A 19,285-nucleotide genomic window follows, 5' to 3' on the forward strand; every position below is an offset into this window, starting at 1 on the left:
ACTGTGAAGCAAGGGGGTCCGAGCGGCGCCGACACGACGGCTGCTCCTCCTTCTCTTCCCATTGTGCCCACGCTTGTCGAAGCGCGGCAGCCGGGGAGAGGAGCTCCCAACAACTGTGAAGCAAGGGGGGTCCGAGTGGCGCCGACACGACGCTGCGCCACCTTATCCCATTGTGCCCGAGCGGCACCGTCACGTGCTCGTCTATAGAGGGGTTCCTTCTTGCCCTCAACTGCGAGAGTATAAAAGCAGCTGCCCCCGGACGCCAAAAGGAGGGCTCCGATTTCTTCTGTTGAGTAAAGTGCACTCCCGTCTCTCTACTTCGGTCAACCTGACCGCCAACTCTTTGCGATGTTAGAATAAACAAGTTGTTTTGTTGTTACCAGTCGACTCATGCTTTGCCGGGACCTTCGGATGCTTCCAGTTGTACCCCAGGCCGCCAGGCCAACGCTACCCTTGGGGCTTGCGACCCAGGTGCAACAACGGGCGTCAGCGCCGAGTTCCCAACAACTCGTGCCATCGGTGCGACCACAACAGAAGGTACGGCATAGGGACGAGGAGGGCCACCTGGGGAGCGAGAGGAGGCAGTGTAAGTAGATCGGATCGGGGAACTCCAGCGACTGCGACAGTGCCGAGAAATGTGTCCGATTCGATGGCAGTAGAAACAAATGGGCTTGTCGTCAGCAGTGCGCCATTCAGATGGGTTGCGGAAACGTGGTGGGTAAGAAGATGCGGGACGGGGCGGAATGGAAGAAGCCGGGCGGGTATCAGGGCGATGGGCCGAGCAGATGGTGTGAAGACCCATGTTTTCGAACTCCTGGCGGACAACTGCCTGGATCAGTGAGACCGTGACTGCAGATGTGTTAGTGGGACTGGAGTCGAAGGCAGCCGGATAGGCGGCCTCGATCTCACGCCGGACGATCCTGGTAACATCAGCAGTGTTGTTGGGACGAGGAGCGTCGGCACAGGAAGATGTCGCTGGGGTGTTGGGCAGACGGGCAAACTTCGGGTCAATACGTCGGCTTTAGGCGAGTTCCAGGCGGCGGCACTCTTTTATAACAGCATCCACCGTCGCTACGTTGTTGCACACGAGCAAGTTGAAGGCGTCATCGGCAATGCCTTTGAGGATGTGGGAAACCTTGTCTGACTCAGTCATGTGGGTGTCAACTTTGCGGCACAGAGCCAAGACGTCCTGAATGTACGTGACATAGGGCTCTGTTGACGTCTGCACACGGCCGGAAAGCGCCTTCTGCGCGGCAAGTTGGTGACCGTAGGGGTTGCCGAACAAGTCTTGAAGCTGTGTCTTAAGGGAATCCCAACTGGTGAGCTCATCTTCGTGCGTGCGATACCAAACTCGAGGTGTGCCACCGAGGTAAAAAACTACGTTGGCGAGCATAATAGTAGGGTCCCACCGGTTATTGCGGCTGACGTGTTCATACAGGCTGATCCAGTCATCGACGTCTTCCCCATCTTTGCCTGAGAATACGCCAGGATCACGGGGAGCGGGGAGAGTGATGTAGGTCGTCGAAGTGGCAGCAGGTGTCGGAGCCGGCGGAGTCGGGTTGTCGTCGCCGGGAGCCATGAAAGAAGGCACGACGTACCGTCCACTGCGAAGCTCCGTGACGAGGTACAGGGAACGTCCACCTCCACCAGATATGTTACGTAGGAAGACACCGACGAAAAGCTATTTACAAGTATATTTACAAGGCTACAAGGCAATACGCTGCGCTTGGCCAAGAGGCAACAGCCCGCGCTAGCTTCTAATCGTCGTCGTCCTCTTCACACTGCTCGCCTTTCGTGATCGCACATATTGTGCCGTAGCAATATTCGCGCCTTTAACCATAGCTATCTTAGGCCGAGTCGGCCGAGCAGGCATGCAGCTACCGCCATCTGTATTAAAAAGATGAGAAGTATCTGGGAGCGAGAGAAGTAATATTTATTCGAACCAAAGAAACCAAACCCAAGTCCGGGCCTCCTGGAATGCTCATGCCTTATGCCCCAGCACTTTCTTGACGTGCTGCACCAGAAGCGGTAACGATAGCTTTTCAAACTTTCGGGGGAGGAGTGGTTCGCTCCTATTAGCGGCGTGGTGTTTGATAGTTTAGAAGGTGTTGTGTTCCTGAACATGGTGTTGGCAGGGGACTCCAACGAGGTGTTTATTTGATGAATAGGCCCCGCACTGTTTGCGAGGGGGGAAGCCTGGGTCCCTGTAAATATAGAGCGTATAGTGTGGCGTGATTAATCTGTACGTTCCTGCTTTTCGTATGATGGAGGCGTCCTGTCTAGAATACATGTAGAATGGTGTGTTGAAAAGTGTTAATGCTTCCCTGCGAGACTTCAAAATATGTAGGCTTTCGTTACACTCTATCTTCCGCTCATTTCTGGGGTTGTAAATGTCTTCGACAGGCTAAAGACTAGGAGGTCCCGGATATCCTGCGCGTGAGAGCTGGTGTGCTCGTAAATTTCCTCGCAATCCTTGATGGCCTAGAACCCATTGTACACATACGTGTAGGAGGGGGTGAGCCTGCATGTACATGTGGACCTTTGTTCGTGGCGTGTCATCATTTTGAATGTCTCTGCAAGTACCTTGACGGGCTGTTGGCATAGTAAGCGGGTCAGATGTATGTATCATTACCATTATGGCAAGCATATAGCCAGCGTCTTGATGCGTTGGGACTCTCTAGTAAGTTTTCATAAGTGTCTAGTCATGGCCCACGACTGCTGCTTTGCTGCTTTCGGCGTTGTCACTTGCATCTGTATATAAAGTGTTTTTATCGTCTTTCTGTTGTTTTATATTTGTTGTTTTCGACCGTCGTTTTCGATTCTTTTCCTGGTGCATATTATTTGGAATAGGGTGTACTTTTAAATTTGACAAATCATCGCATGGTGGTAATTCCGGCGGAATTGGGGGTAAGCTAGCCATTGGTACCCCAGTCTGTTCAGTGTTTGCGCCCGATTGCGTATGTCTATTCTGTCTCTTAGTGAGCGTTAAAGAGCCCGGTTACTTCATTTGTATGGTGGGGTGCGAGCTTAGGAACTGCCAGGGCAAGTCTAGCACGTTTTATAAGTGTGATGTCTATCGTTTTGCGTTGCATGTTGGTTATCTTAGCGTATGGTAGATAGTATATTATGCTGGAAAAGATCCCGGCTTGTGTAACCTTACGTAGCTCGTGTTCTTTCATTCGTCTCCTTCTACGCATCATTGCAAAGATCTGTTCAAGTTGCACGGCAAACTTCTCCACTCATGCCGTTGCTCTACCATGGACCTTCTGATTTCTGAGGGAAGATTCTAGCCCTAGGTTTTGGCGTATGCACGTGTGGTCCCCTTTGCATGATGTGTCCTCGCCATCCAGGTGATGCTCCACTGCACCATCGTTATCGGCGCACAGATTATTTTCTAGGTCAGGTATTTCTTCTAGTAATGCGGGTAGCTTCATCACCACAATGTTAAAGGAAGTCGGTGAGAGAATAGAAGCTCGAGGTGTTCCGCGCGTGGCTGAATGACTAATTGGCACATATTCATCAAGTTTCACTTTAACCGTCCTTTCACTGGGAAAGTTTTGAACATAATTGTTTACTCTAAAATCCACTTTAGTTGCCTCGAGGCACTATCAAAACCTCGCTGCATCTGGGGCTCGGCACAAAGTACGGCTCAAATCACGTCCGGGTTCGGCCCCTTGTGGCGGCATCGCATTCCGGTCGCGTTCTCCTTCGTGACAATTGCGCCTCCGGTTGGCAGTGTTTCCCGCGCCGTGTCAGAAAGGCTTACATTGGTCTACGGGGACGCGTCTGATGTAGAGTCGCGCGAAACGACTTCAAGGAGATGCATCACTGGAACTGCTCGCTGAGAATACGGCCCCTGAGTACAACCCACGTTCGCTGTTCGTCCGCCATCGCTGTTGATATAGTAGTTATAGTCATATAGAGAAAGTGTTTGACAAGCAGTCGTTCCACATGTAAGTGAATGTGCTCGCCAAGTCTAGCCTGTGCAGCTTCTTCCTGTGCAGCTTTGTGCACGTTGGCTGGTCCAGTTGCCTGCGGCGGTGCGCTGCACGCCTGTGCCCTGAAAGCTGGGACCGGCCTTCCTCTGCGCAGCGTTGTGTAGTAGCCATGTAGTAGCCATCGCTCGTGTTCCTGTGAGCGTTCGAGCAGCCCACACAACCCGTCGGCATTCTTGCAACATCTCAAATCACACGCAACGTGAAAGCACACCCCCCCAACTTGAACATGCTTAGCGTAAAAATGAGAGATGAGCAAGCGTGTGGGGTTATAGCCACATGCGCATCATTAGCACTCATTGCCAGGTGCACGTGTCGTCTGCTTAGGAGCTGTTTAAAGGCTGCTAATAAGAAAAACTATTAGCGGCCCTGCGGCGTTGCCAAGATCACATTGGTAGTATACGCATTTCGAGCCAGCTTAGCCCAAATAAAATTTAGTTGCATCTCGGGTCTTTACTGTTTTAAGAATACGTGAAAGGACAATGGCGCATGCCAAGTGTGGTTTATTTATACTGCTGCTAAATGCACAAATTTCAAGAAAAACGCCTCTTCATGTGCACGAGAAGAACGACGTTCAGACGAAGACGAACGAGAAAACAGACGTGGCTTTCAAGGGAAGGCACGACGAATAAGCCAGCAAAGTTAATGACAAGGACGCTGCTCCCCATGACTTGACAGCACTTGACGTGGTCACTTACACTTATTCGATAATAAGCAAACATCAGCAACTGGATTACTAGGTGGGGACTGAACGTTCTCAATTTCTTCCTGTCAATGAATACTGTTCTTTATTAAGCACGGTGCACCGCAAGGCTCCGCACAGCGACCGAGATTACTTCCGCCTACACCAACGATGAAAGTAAGAACCTTGCATCTTCAACCCACTTATTTGCTGACGACTGTGCGATCCACAGACACATTTCTAACCATGACGAGAACATTGTTTGAATTGAATTCTGGGGTTTTACGTGCCAGAACCACGATTTGATTATGAGGCACTGCGGATTAATTTTCACCACTAGAGGATATTTAACGTGTCCCAAATGCACGGGACACAGGCGTTTTTTGCATTCATACCCACCGAAATCCGGCCTCCGCGGCCGGGATTTCGTCTCGTGATGTCGTGCTTAGTAGCGCAACACCATAGCCGCTAAGCCTCCGCGGCGGGTAACATTGTTTGCAAAGACACCTCAACAAAATCGCCGGTTGATATGATCAATATCAAAAGGAAATAAAAGCTTCTAAAACAACAATGTTGCCAATTACGATTATCCTTAATATCCTGCACAGTGCTTGCATAATACACCAATTGAATGCGTTTTTTCAATTAAGACCTTAGGCATGCAACTATCTGGAGACCTAACAGGAAATACGGATATGGATGCTATAACTACAAAATATTCAAAGCACTTCATTCGTCAGGTGCCACAACTAGAGTTAGTGCATACAGTAGTCACATGTCACAGCAGGATGAGCTGAACGCATTCTCTTGTTCGTTCTGACACAGAATATGCCTCAGTTATACAGAACCATAATCGAATGTACTTAATTTTTGGGCCAGACTATTGAAATAAAGGTGCCGGATTTAGAGTAAGGAATAAAGTCAGCCTTACTTAATCTTCCATCACTCAGGCAGCGAAGACTGTTGGCACTCGCATTTTTTTTATCACAGCCATGCGTCATTCGCATTGTCTTACATATACAGCCCACCCATCGTATTATTTTTTTCTCACTAAAATCAGCGGTCTTAAAGAGCTTACTTATGTTCCCGCGTACTTCTCAATCACTCGCCTATCTTCCCTTAGCCCTTCGTCATTGTAATAACTTGCACGATGCTGTATCTGCCATAAGACATGATATTTGTTCAAAAGCTGAAAAAATTTTTTTGCGTACATTCATAATCAGGTTTATATGCTTGTGTATATCGCTTTTTATTAGTGCTTGCATTTCATATGTTTGTTTATCTGTTGCTTTCTTGCTGTTGCCCGCAACGAGATGGAGGCGGAGCATGAAACATGACGTCTTTGACAAAGGATCATCACATCCTAAGCCTCGGAGGCGGCCTAGAGTTAGTATACTAATTCTAGAGAAAAAGCTCGGCGATATAAAGTGGCAGCCGCAACGGCGCCGCCATGTTGCTGCAAGTCATTTTATGAGCGCAACGATAACAAGGTAAAAGCGAGAGCCAGCGTTTCGACAAGTGGACTTGTCTTTTTCGAGGCGACATGACAAGTCCACTTGTCGAAACGTTGGCTCCCGCTTTCACCTTGTCCTTCTTTTGCTCATCATCTTGTATTTTAATCTCCCGCCTTCCACGTGTTTTTCCTACATCTCATTTTGTTTGTATCTCATGATGCAAAAACAAGCATGTACACGTACACGTACGGACAATGTGCAAAATTCATTTACTATAGCATTTTTCAGCAAAATCCCGTGGCTATTTATAAAACTTCAATGTAAATCTTACGGTGCGCGAAATATTATTTTTTTTCGGGCGCCTGAACTAGGGCGCCAAACGTAAAGCTATTCCAAACTTTTCCAATTCTGCAATCAGCCCTCTGCGATCGGTCAAAAACTTTTTCGGACCACCCCCACTTCGCCTGTCACGTGACGTCACGGAAACCGCGATAGCTCCCCATCTGATGGGATGTGTACACACTGATTAGGTATGATTTGACCGAACAAATGAAAAACAATAATTTCTGATACGACGCCTTTTCGCCATTAGGCCTCGGCTATTGGCCAAAAGTTTTCGGGCTGCACCCACTTCACCTGCCTGTCACGCGACGTCACAAAACCGCAAAAACTCACCGCGTCAAAGTGACGTGTACACGTTAAAGATGCATTAATATGCCGAACAAAACTGAATTTTCGTCTGAAAAGCCGAAGACTGCCCCGTTGCGAAAGGAATAAAGGATGGCTGCCGCCGATCGCTCATGCACTGGCTACTGGCACTTGCCGGAGAGCATGGGTTTATTTGTGTGTAATTAAACTTTTTGCGTAGCCCTGTAACGTTTTCGAGCACTTTCCGCACGTTTACAACTTCGTTCTGGCAACTCTTCTTTGCTGAGGATCCGTCTTAGCGGCATTCTTAACCTTCCGTTGCACGCCGCCGCGATTTCTGGTCAGCCACCGCAAGCTAAGAAAGGAAAAGTGGACCAATCGCAGACAGCGGCACCACCCTCCTTATCCAGTTATCTATTTTCACTGCGCTGGCTCGGCCTTATCGGTACCCTCACCACTTGAGCGTACTCCTCACGTGCTGCCAGATAATTAGATAAGACAAGCCGCCCAATGTACGTAATCTTATCCGTTTTGAAAGCAAACAAAAGTGACCTCCTGTAAACGAGGAGAAAATTCGATTGTGCTGGTCAGGCAACGCTGCGGTTGGTCGCGCGAGGCTTCCGCCGGCGGTTACGTAAGTTTGACGTCAAGAGATTGGAATAAGAACTAATTGGAATAGTTTTACGTTATTAGATGGCGTCATCATAGAGGGAAAGGCTCGGGATGGCGCGTCTGAATCAATTTTCGTCGTCTGCGCGCGCGTGCACAGAGTAGCCACAAAGCGGTGCCCTTGCAGCTACCAATGCATGGGCACCATGGGGAGCTTTTCTCCTAGAGCTGGTTATAGTAACTGAATGGCAGGCGAGGCTCAACAGGCTTAGGGCCCGAAGAGGACAACTATGGCGATAAGTACCGATAGCTGTCCTCGTGTCCGTACATGGCAGACACTCTTGACCGTCCTGATCCATGTTAACTCCGTGGTATTCGCGTGCTCCAAATCCTGGCACCTCCCTGTCCACGTTGGCACGTCATCCCAGGTTCACGTCGCCTGTGGTGAATTTGCAGACAAGAGTCTTAATCTCGTCCCCTTCAAGCTCCAACGACGGATGAAACCGGATTGTTAGGCTGTTCGTGAAGCTTCCCGTTGCGTCCTGTAGAAGTAGCACAAAAAAGTATGAAATTCATGGTGAATAATACAAATAGATAGGAAAAGTATCAGCAACGAATATGAGGCGCCGAGATAATGTACAAAAATAATTTATTGAATATAATTAAGGAGAAGCTACAGTATGAAAAGCACATAAATAGCAGTACCAAAGTATAACAGTTCAATAAGGAAACGTTGCTTAAGCGATGTGGTTACCGCTATCAAATATAATTTCAACTTACTTTGAACAATCCGAAAGAATGAAATTAAAAAAAAACACATGTACCTATTTCATGAAACCCTGCTTTAAAACTTTTGTAACTTTGTGTAATTATACCAAGCAAACATTGAAAAAAAAAGATAGAGTGGATCTGCCATAATTGGTATTACTACTAGAAACAAGGAAAATATAATGGGTAGAAAATTGAGCAGAACTAGCACTTGAAAGGAAATGTAGAAGAAGCCTAACTTGAGAATACGATGATGAATTCCAAAGAAATTGACGAAAACAAAAGCAAATGTGAGATGGCGATAACCACGCCACAAACTTAATTACTCGCAGGCTTTTATTTAACGCTATTAAATCTGGAGATGTGAACATGAATTGATGTGATGAAGTAACTCATTTGACTGTATAAATGTATCATAGAATGTAGTTATTACATGGAGACAGAAGTAGTACGGTACTTGTTCCGTTTAAAATTTGTCTTCCGCAGAAGTGCTTACGCATCAGTCAAAAACAATGATTGATTGAATAAATATTTATTGAGCAGATGGTCCATGGCCTATCGCGAAATAGGGGGGATGGGATTTAGGACCCAACGATTAGAGCCGGCTGAAGAGTCCCGTCTCTGCAGCATATGCGATCAGCGAGTTTAAAACTTGCTTGATCCGATTGCCAGAGCCCCCGGGGATTATCCATGCGCCATAGTTTGGAGGTGGTGCGTCCAATGACATCAAGGGTCGCATCCGGGAAGCTGAATCAGCGTCACAGTCACTGAACAGGTGAGCGGCGCTGGGCCGAACCTATAGTCGCGAGTTTCAGCATTTGAGCGTTAGATCCACCTCTGGCGTTTGAACAATATCTGGCGCACCGTCGACTGTATCAAACTTCCGTGGCCGCTTGGGGCAGTAGATCTACCAACATTCTAGGACATCTGGTATTATAGGACGAATCCACACTCAAGCCGATATAGGATTGACCGGCTCTTGCCGTCTGGCAGTGGATTCGGTATGGCGGAATGTTTGTCGCATCATGCATCATCACGGTCGTACGGGTTGTGTGCATCCGGCATAGATGAGGGCTGGAAAATGTGCGACCACTCGTATTTTTGCACGAGCTGCCTCTCAGTGCCGGCAATTTCGCCAAGCCCTGGTACCCACTGAAAAGTGATGCTGATGCCTGTGCTTTCAATGGCGCGGCAGGCTCGTTTTGGCGTGTGGTGTACTAGGGGAGGCGAAATTCTCACAGGTCAGCTAGAGAGTCTGTGTGGATGAGCAGGTCGGTGGAATTATTGTGCAGGCGCCGTTCTTCAATCGCAGCAGCCATAGCTTTTTTATGCCCCCCCCCCCCCGGTGTGAAAAAGAGCAGGGAAATGAAAATGGGGGAAGCCTGCACCACCTGTAAGGTATAACAGGCATAAATCCTATAGAATACAGATGAAAAGGGGTTGCTGAGGCAACCCAAATTGAATTTAGCAAAAAAAAAACAATGTATAAAGAAAAACTATGCGGATGTAAGCCTGGTGAATCCCGTATATGAATAGTCGTACATAGTTGAAAATGCATGTAAGAGGCAGAATGCACTCTAGAGACTACCTCCCGAGAACTAGGCACCTTCTGCAAACAGTGCGCAAGCCCCACCCCCGATCTTTCCCCAGGCACACCCGCCGACGCCTTAGCTGGGACCCGCAGCGATGTCTCGTGTTTTATTAAGTTCGTTCAGAAGCGCCGGTGCGTCCATCCACCTCATCCGGACTCTCGCCACCCCGATGCAATGCCATAGGTCTGAAAGGCTGGAAGCAGTACCTGGTAGTCGACCAGGAATGCTCGTCTGAGTGGTACGCTGCGTAAATCCTTATTGCAGTGGTGGGTGAGAGAACAGGTAAACGGACAACAGAGGGTAAAGAGGAAGCACATAACAATGAGAATGAAGCATGTGGTTAGAGCCATCTAGCATGGGGAAGCCCCGCCATAGTTGGCATATACAGTGCGGATGGCAAAGGGCAGTCATGCAAAATTCATATGAAGCTGTGACGCAAGTGTGAGATGGAGGAGGTGATTAGCGAGCATCGGGGAGAACGGAAGAGAGCGGAATGATAGAGGAGGAAAAGAGCGGCGAGATGTACCAATCGCCGGAGCAGGGCGCGAGAGTGTTCTGATTTCAGCAAGGTGGGATAACCATCGGGTGATATGAGCATATCGCGTATGATATTGCGTATAATATCGCGTATGAGAGCATGTAATTGTCGCACAATGCGCGCGGTTCGCGTGCGAGAGGTCAAATAGTGTGTCTCATCGAGACAAGTAACCCCGCACGCACACCGATCAGAGGCGCTGAGATTAAAGCGGTGAAGGTAATATTGAAAATACCCGTGCCCTGTGAAAAAATCAGTAAAAAAGCGGTCGGAGGAGAGGTAACCAGCACGGTATTTCTTAGACGCCAGGCACCCATTAGTAAAGGGGAGTGTTCATTCCCACGCGCTGCCAGTAACAGTGCCATTGATCTTGAGCAAGTTTAAAACGTTTGCTGCGGACTGATCTCACAAGCGCGAACTAGGCCGGTGGCCACCGCGAACGACGCGGCCTAGTCTGCTATTTCATGTCCCACCACGCCCCTGTGGCCCATGATAAAGAAAGATTCGGCGGCCTCCGAGGGCTTGCGAACACAGTATCTTTTTGAACGCACAAATGTTCCTTACACGAAGGTGCGAAAGCGCCGTCAATATCGACATGCAATCAGTGTAGATGTGCGCCACATTTTGAGGAAACCAAGCGCCTCTTCAAAGGCGACGGGCTTGTGGCGTTCTCCGCACGAAACCGTGATGAGCCAGCCGCGCGGGCCGTACGCCGCACCCGCCGCGACGTCGATGTCAAGCCAAGTTTGGGCGGGCGGGCGTCAAACGAAAACCGACACGCCTCGTGCGGGTGGTGCGACCATTGGCGGCGCTCGGTGGGGTTTGGATGAACTGTTTCACAGTGAGTGACCTGGCGGAGCGTAAAGATGGAAAATTCCGCCGCTAACCTGTCCAACTCCACGTTCAGTGGTGGACGGTTAGCTAGAACGTGCAGCACCGTGGTTCTGATGGCGTGATATGCGCCGGTCAGAGCCCCGAGAATGGAGGGGTGCACGGATAACACGCGGCTGTTCAGGTGCGACTGTGGAAAGGCCGGCCACCACACCGGAGACGCGTAGGCAATCGCATTGAGCAGGCCCTGTCTGCATAAACGCCGCATAATCACAGGACGCAGCGTGAGGTGCATGAGTATGAATTTAAGCGATCGCGCAGCCCTTGCAGAGGGCGCTGTGGGCCCCTGTCAAGCTGCCCTTTGTTCGTGCTGCTTTTACCTGCAGCCTGCTCAATATTCTTGATGGGAAATAAACATTATTATTATTGTTATTATTATTATTATTATACCTCGGCTATGGTCTTAACATAATCAACATGGGCATGGAACTATAGTTTGTCGTCAAAGCCACGCCGAGAAGTTTAATGTGGTATTTGTGTTTTAGGAAGACGCTGTCCAATCTAATGGACGGACGCCGTTTAGACGTGAACGAGACCAAATAAGACTTTTGATGACTAATGTCGACCTTGTTTTTACGGGCCCAATTGCAAACCAACGTGAGTACAGATTCTGCCAGAGCCTGCAATTGCAAGCGCGATGTACCGGAAATGAGTACAATGGTGTCGTCAGCGTACGCCTGGACATGAACCCCATGTGGAAGTGGGAGGTCGAGCAAAGAATGAATGACCAAATCCCAAAACAAGGGGCTAATCCGTCGTCCCTGAGGACTTCCAGTGGATAGACGCGCCGATGTGTCTCCCGCATTAGCGCGAAACGACCCGGCAGTCCATCAGCAATGACTGCAGTACAGGTGGCAAAGATTCGCAGGGCAGCGGTGCTGACGTTGGAAAAACAGGACGGAATCGCGCCACTCTCGATGCGCCGGTGAAATCGAGGTAAGTCGGCGTCTTTGCTGCTTTCAGCACACCGAGGCGTTGTTTAAATGCGTACAGGGGCACTCCGCGCGTGCGTGAATCCGAATTGGTAGGCGTGAAAGAAGTTGTGTGATTTAAAAATAATAATGCCGGGAATTTACTACGCGTTCAAACAGCTTAGCGAAAAGAGAGTTCATGACTATGGGTCGGTGAGTACCATTAACTTGAACGTCTGAGTGAATCAAAAGTGAATACCATACCAGGTCATCCTACACCTAGAAAAGCTGAACTGAAAGCAATCAAAGCAGCACTTGCAGTGCAAATTACACCTGCACAACACCCTGCACACCTGCACGGATTCACTAGAAACTGTCTGGGCCTGCACATCACTTGAGATTGTCAGGAAAATCAGGAGATTGACGCGCGACATGCAAGCACATGGGCAAGAATTAAATTACAGGATACATATATAGCCATGCAGATATTCCAGGACAAGCGGGCTTATAAGCCCAACATAAGAACTGCAAACCGGACGAGTTGGTGTGTATTTATTATTAACTAAAGCGCAACAGATAGACAACGGACAAGGACGAAGCACTCTGTGTGTTCCCTTCGTTCCTGTCGATCGTATTTCGGTCGCACTATAGTTAATGAATTTCATCAGGCTGCACAGGAAAGGAATGCTACCTCGACCCAAGGGCCCGATTTCACATCCAAATCCATGCCTGCACACACACACGCACACAAACACACACACACACACACACGCACACACACACACACACACACACACACACACACACACACACAAATGTTATAAGGGTGCATAGCAAGAGACAGTATCTACAGGATAACACAAGAGATGGGTGACGACTAACTTTCAACTAAGGCTAATTGTAGAAATGTGGCGAGTTATACAACTTGCCAGAAAAAAAAGACATCTTTGAAGGCTAATAAATATTGGTGCTTGATGCAGCCAAACATAAATAAAAATGCTATAGAAAGAAAATACATAAAAATTTTATGTGCACGAAAAAAATCATTACAATTGCCAATCCTGCATGCTAGCACCTTTCAAGAAGCACTGTTCTTACTCCAATAGACAGACTGACCGCTTGGTTATGCAAGCAAGAGTAAAAAAAGAGTTTCTTGGAAGGTAGCTATATGCGCACTTGGTGATCATGATGTTTCTTCCCTGGACTTCTATATTTATATGTATTTTTCCCTTTCCCGTTTTTGTGTTTGCTTTCATCAAGCACTAGTTTTTATCAGGTTTTATTGCTGAACTACTTTCCGGTAACCTTTATAAATCACTGCATTTTCACAATAAACCTTTTAGTAGAAGTTAGCGTACCCTGTTCTTACTGCTTCACGCTATACATTCTGGCTACATTGGCGAAATAAAAGATTTTATGAGGTACACAGAAGCATCATAAGGGCCATTAAAGTGACTTGTTGCAGTCTAAAAAAGATAAAGAATAGCCTGGCTGCAAACGGAACCAGAGAACACATAGGACGAACAAGAAAACGGAGATTATCTAACAACCAAAAGTTTAATGTACACACCGAGTAAATGCTGGCTGACAAGCAATCAACCGAACATACACAAAAAGGAGAAGCCAAAATTAATGTCTGTTTCATGATAGAAAATGCACCATTTCTAACGTAGGTCATGCTGACAAGATCCTCCCAGCATTTTTAGATCTACAGCTTCCATAATTTCTTTAGGCAGTCGATCTGCACAGAATGCTAGCTTCTTCCTCTACAATGCACCCTCGACATATGAGCGTGCATTGTAGAGGAAGAAGCGAGCATTCTGTGCAGATCGCCTGGCTAGAGAAATATGGAAGCTGTAGATGCAAAGACATTGGGAGAATCTTGTGTCAGCATGGCCTCTGTTACACTTTCAGAAATGGATGCGTTTCCTGTTGGGATCTGCATAGACACACATCAGTTTTTTCTTCTGCTTTTTCTGTAACTTCGATTTATTTCTTGTCAACCACAATTTAATCAGCATATTCAATAAACTTTCATTTGTTAGTACGCCTCATGATCGCCTTGGTCTCTAGCAGAAAGGTGTTCATTCTTTTTACAGTGTAGCTGTATATGCCTAGGCGAAACACTTGTGGTCCGATCACAAAAACCCTAGTGTAGGGGTATGAGCCATTGTTTAGGGGGTGTGAGCCATTGCATTCGTCTTACGTGACGGACGGAGAAATTTCTTGTTGGGTTAGACATAGAAATGCTTATGCATTTAAAACATATACGTTTATCTACGTTATATTGCAGGGAAGGGACACGGAGGGGGACAGGGTTAAGACAAGGTTATGATGTCATAATTATATCGCAGCAACGGTGTGGTGGGCCATTCGCTACACCGATAGTGACGTCGTTTCTCTCTCGTAGCAGAGCGCGCGTGCAGCAGTCTCTCTCCGACTTCCCAATAGGTTCAAAAATGTGTCCCTGTATTTAATTAAAGGAAATGTACAGCCCTGGTGTGTCACTTGGTAACTACAATGCATAACCAAGTCATAAATATTATGATTACCGCGTTAAAAAACACAAGTGCGTAACATAATTCACAAAGACTTTGATGGACCCACTGGATTAACACAATGAACCACTCATTACACTTTCCATGATGGTGATCTTGCGAAACGCCATGTGTGGCATTCCAAATAAACAATATGATAAACCCAAGCAAAACGTGTGCGTAACCTCAATAAGAAACACAGACATAACCAATAATATAGAAAGCCTTGAATAAACCGTCAGAATTAACCCAGTGATGAACACCGAGACCGCACATTTCAGCTTCACTGGTTTACCATCTGTACATGGTGCATGGGCAGTAATTATTTCTGTTATTGTTTGTTAAGCATTGTATAATGCTGTGCCAGTAAAACACGTTGGGCTAGTTGATGCATTGTATTGTTGCTGGCTTTTATTAATGTTGTGCTCTTCTTCATTTTGTAACTACTTTTTTATTCCCTATCATCTAATACTCCAACCTTGCAGCCTGCGAGGTATATAAATAAATAAGTACATAAGCACATGCGATTCATTCATCTGCATACACCTCGCACCATTCCTTGCTCAAGAAACGTCACAGTGTTAATGTCTCGCAGTGTGCATCTACAATAACTGCCGTTTGCATTTCGGTATAGTTCGTGAACAGTGTAGTGCATAAAGACTACATGGCATTAAGGTTGTGACCTATGTGGTGCATAAGCAAACCTTGCAAAAGATGACATGTTGGATTGTTGAAAATAAGACAAATTGTATATATCGCAGTTACTTTAAAAGCATCTAATTGACCACTTGACAAAAACTTCCCTTCGCATAGATTCCAACACGTACGCTGAATATGCAGTTTTTCTTTGCTTATCAATGTGGCCATTACTGCATGTCCACATTGTAGATTCGAAAACAAAGTTCAAGAAATTCGTTTGTTGCAATACAAGATATGCGTAGATCACTGCGATTGCAACACCAGAACTTGATACTAGCATGTACAATATAGGATGCAGAACAAATTCAAAGGACAAATTCCAGAATATTTGCATCCTGATACTCATTAAACCGAACAGTTTCATTCCATGGCTGTCAATGAGAAGGAGAAAGAAAAGTTAATTGTGTTCGTGGAACAAAAACTTATTGATAAGCTTAGAGGTGTAGTCATTGCTTAACACTTTCGAAATGATAATTATAGCTCGCTATCGACATTGAAGCAGCTTTTCGACAGCAAGAAAAGGAATCAGTTTTTCCAGCTCTGAACATTGAATTGCAGGCAATGCAAGCAGGCATAAAATTCTGCTAATATAATCTGTTTAGGAATACCAAATTGGAATAAACATTGAGACTTTGATTTGTACTTTCTCTTGTTTGAAATGACTCCCATAAGCATGTCCTAACAATGCTGGTCTAATACAGGTTAAATGCATGACTAGCCTAAGAAATATGGATGATTGCTATAAATTACAGTGAAGAAACTATAATACGTGATAACATTAATGATGTAACACTAATATTTATTTCCAAAAAACAGGCTAACCGTGAGCGGCGTGCGAAGCTGAGCAGAAAGCTGAAAAACCCTACGGCAAGTGCGCCTGCCATGGGGCTATGATCCTGCATTAGGGATAGCGCATATTAATATGGTATTATTGTTAAAATTTAAGAGTATATAACCAGCGCGAGACACAGGACAACAAAGTGGACGAGAAGCGTGTGTTTTGGAATGCAATGTTACAACGTACAGGTTTCTGCAAAAGTGCCGGTAACTGCTCAAAACATTTGATGCGTCGGCTTTTGCACCTTAAAAATATTTAGTGACGACTCCTATATATATATATATATATATATATATATATATATATATTGACAGCACATGCAAGGTGATGGACGAACCATGCTAGCACTAAGGTAGCACTACATATATATATATATATTCGCAGCACACGCAGGGTGATGGACGAACCAGGCTAGCACTAAGGTTGAATTTTACAACACCATTTTCACTCCTCGTCCAATAGTCACACAGTTCATTTGCAACTTCGTTCAGGGGCACACGCGGGCTTTCGGGTTGGTGCTTGTTGTTGCGTTTGGCGCAAGTGTATGGCTAGTAGCAGGCACCGCATATGCGCAATCACGTATATATGCGCAATATACACACATAATTTCTCCAGAAGCCCACGCCGAGCACGGGTAGCGCGAGGATCTTGTTGGGCGACACGACGACTTCGTGGCAGCCGAATTCCGAATACTGCATATGCGGTGACGGTAGCTATATGAACTTGTCGATAGGTCATCTTGTAGATTGTTGCAGCGCAGGCAGAACGAAACGTTCATAGAAGGCAGATGAGACAACACACAGCGCTGAACCACCTGCGAATAGCTGTTTACGTGCGCCATGTCGCACTGAACTTCAGAAACCGCCGTTGCGCACTCCAAAACAAACCTTAACTTGAACACATTTTAGAATAATAAACACGCATATTACTTGCTCGTAATAAAAAGTTCATTATAGTATCATGTAAACGTTTTATTCACTACAATAAAATAATTATGCAGCGTGTGCCACGAAACCTGGTAGTAAGCAACCATGGGCGTCGCACCAGTCACATTGTTGAAATCGCAATCATGTGAAATGGGCCTTCTAAAAATCGCTTTGCGATGCGTGCGACTGCACCTATTTTCGTCGTTCCAGTCGCAGCATGTGAAACAGCCCTAAGCCGCCCACGGCTACACGCGGGAGGGTGCAACTCTCGTGTACTCGGGTACGTGGTGTCGCAACACACCAAACGCCTGATGACGCGGATGCTCCTGCCGGGATTCCAATTTGTTTTTGTTCCAATTTCATGACGTCAAATTTACGCAACAGCCGACGTTGCATCGGGCGGGGACCCGCAGCGTTGCCTAAATTAAACGCTCCCCTCGTTTACAAGAGGTCACTTTTGCTTGCTTTCAAAACGAATAACATTGCCTACATTCAGCGGTTTTTCTTATCTAATTGGCTGACAAAAGGCGAGGAGCACGCTCAAGTGCTGAGGGTCTCGATGTGGGCGAGCCAGCGCAGTGAAAATAGATAATTTGAAAAGGAGGGTGGTGCTGCTCTCTGCGATTGGTCCGCTTTTCATTTCTTAGCTTGCGGCGGCTGGTCGAAAATCGCGGCGACGAGCAACGGAAGGTTAAGAATGCCGCTAAAACGGATCCTCAGCAGCGTTGGCAGACTGATTCCGAAGTATACGTGCCGAAAGGGCTCGATAACCTAATTCTGCCGTGCAAGAAGTTTATTATACGCAAATAAATCCATGCTCTCCGGCAGGTGCGAATAGCCAGTGGCTGAGCGATCGGCGGGCAGCCAATTTCTATTCCTTTCGGAACGGAGCAGTGTGAGGCTGCGCAGAAAAAAAATCAGTTTTATTCGGCCTAATAATGCATCTTTAACTAGTACGCGTCACTTTTACGCGGTGAGTTTTAGCGGTTTTGTGACGCCCGAAACTTGCAGGCGAAGTGGACGCAGCCCGAAGACTTTTGACCAATAGCAGAGGGCCTATGGCAAAAGGGCAGCGAATCAGAAAAAAATTGTTTTTCTTTTGTTCGGTCTATTCATGCATAATCGCTCCGTTCACGTCATATCAGAGAGGGAGTTGTCACAGTTTTCATGATGTCGGGTGACAGACAGGCGAAGTGGGAGTGGCCCAAAAATAGTTTGACCAATCGTAAAGGGCTGATAGCAAAATTGCAATACAAAAGTTTGGAATAGCTTTACGCTATAGTGCCCCTGTTGAAGAAAGGAACCAACGTTTCACGGTCGTGCACTTCAAAATGTTTTAAAATATTGTGACACATCGGGGACAAGCTGATTACTGCACTTTGTAAAGGAAAGCGCTTTCTGTTCATGCTGCAAGTTGTTTCGAGCAGCACGGACGATTGCTATTGCATCGTGCGGTTTCAATGACTCGAAGAACCTATACAGCCACCTCCTCCAACATCAAAATCCCGAACAGCACTTTGACGCACCGGGATAAGAGATCGAACTCTCTGCGCGGCTGGAACAGCAAGCGACGATTGTAACTGCACGCAAGCACTGTTGTCCACAGAAAAACAGCACTGGCGGAATGTTTTGCAAATGCTTGTAACCGTCGTCAATTTCCTCCGTCAGCGGAATTCAGGTTTCACGGTATCCCGGGACAGTTTTCAACAGAAGTGTTCGTTTGCCTGTTTCGTGTTTGCTGAAGGACATACTTTGCCGTGAATTACGACACACACAAAAAGAAGAAACACAGACCACGAACAGGCCGCACTTTCAACTTCCAACTGGAAGTGCCACCCGTGCGTCATTTATGCTTCTTTTTGTATGTCCTAATTAGTGGCAAAGTATGTCCTTCAGGAATCCGTTGTATGAAAAGGACAAACGCAAATTCTTGAAACTAGTAAAAGTGTTGACAGAGTACCACCTGATCATTGCGAAGCATGCTCGCCGGTTTGAAAATTCGAAAATACATGTCCACTCCTTGGGAAACGCTACTCAGAATGAGTTTAATAGTCCGCTTTCAATGGATGCTACGGAACAGATCTTGCAGTCGCGGAGAGAAGCCAGATATTATTCCCTAATATTACATTCTTCCCCCCCCCCTGCTGCTAACTATATGGCGCAGAAGACAATAGTAATCCGGTTTGTTCCAATTACTCGC

This window comes from Dermacentor variabilis, unplaced genomic scaffold, assembly GCF_050947875.1.
Source record: "Dermacentor variabilis isolate Ectoservices unplaced genomic scaffold, ASM5094787v1 scaffold_13, whole genome shotgun sequence".
In the NCBI taxonomy this organism is placed as follows: Eukaryota; Metazoa; Arthropoda; class Arachnida; order Ixodida; family Ixodidae; genus Dermacentor; species Dermacentor variabilis.